The sequence below is a fragment of the Trichechus manatus genome, unplaced genomic scaffold, assembly GCF_000243295.1.
Source record: "Trichechus manatus latirostris isolate Lorelei unplaced genomic scaffold, TriManLat1.0 scaffold00044, whole genome shotgun sequence".
NCBI lineage: Eukaryota > Metazoa > Chordata > Mammalia > Sirenia > Trichechidae > Trichechus > Trichechus manatus.
Window position 1 is genome coordinate 8,964,521 of NW_004443980.1, and position 360 is coordinate 8,964,880.

Below are 360 nucleotides of genomic sequence, written 5' to 3' on the forward strand. Positions count from 1 at the left end.
TTTTTTTTTTTTTTTTTTTTTTTTTTAAGTATTTTGTGCAGCGTCTCTAGTTCTCAGTGTGAGGGTTGATCTGAATCACCTAGTCTCCTGTTCACAAAAGAGTAAGTTTAAGTGTTTTTATTTTTATTTCATTTATATTTCTCCATTTTATTCCCTATGTCTCTCCTGGTTTCCAACAGTGTGTAAGTACTTCTTTCCTGAGCTCACGGTTTTTTCCTGCTGTTATCATCGCTTCCTTGGCTTCTTGCATTTTGTTTTGTGGACTTTTCTTATGGAGGCAATTGAGTCATTAAATTTTAATATTCATGGTGGAATGTTTTCATCTGTTCTATTGCAGAATTTTTCAAAAGGTGAATATCA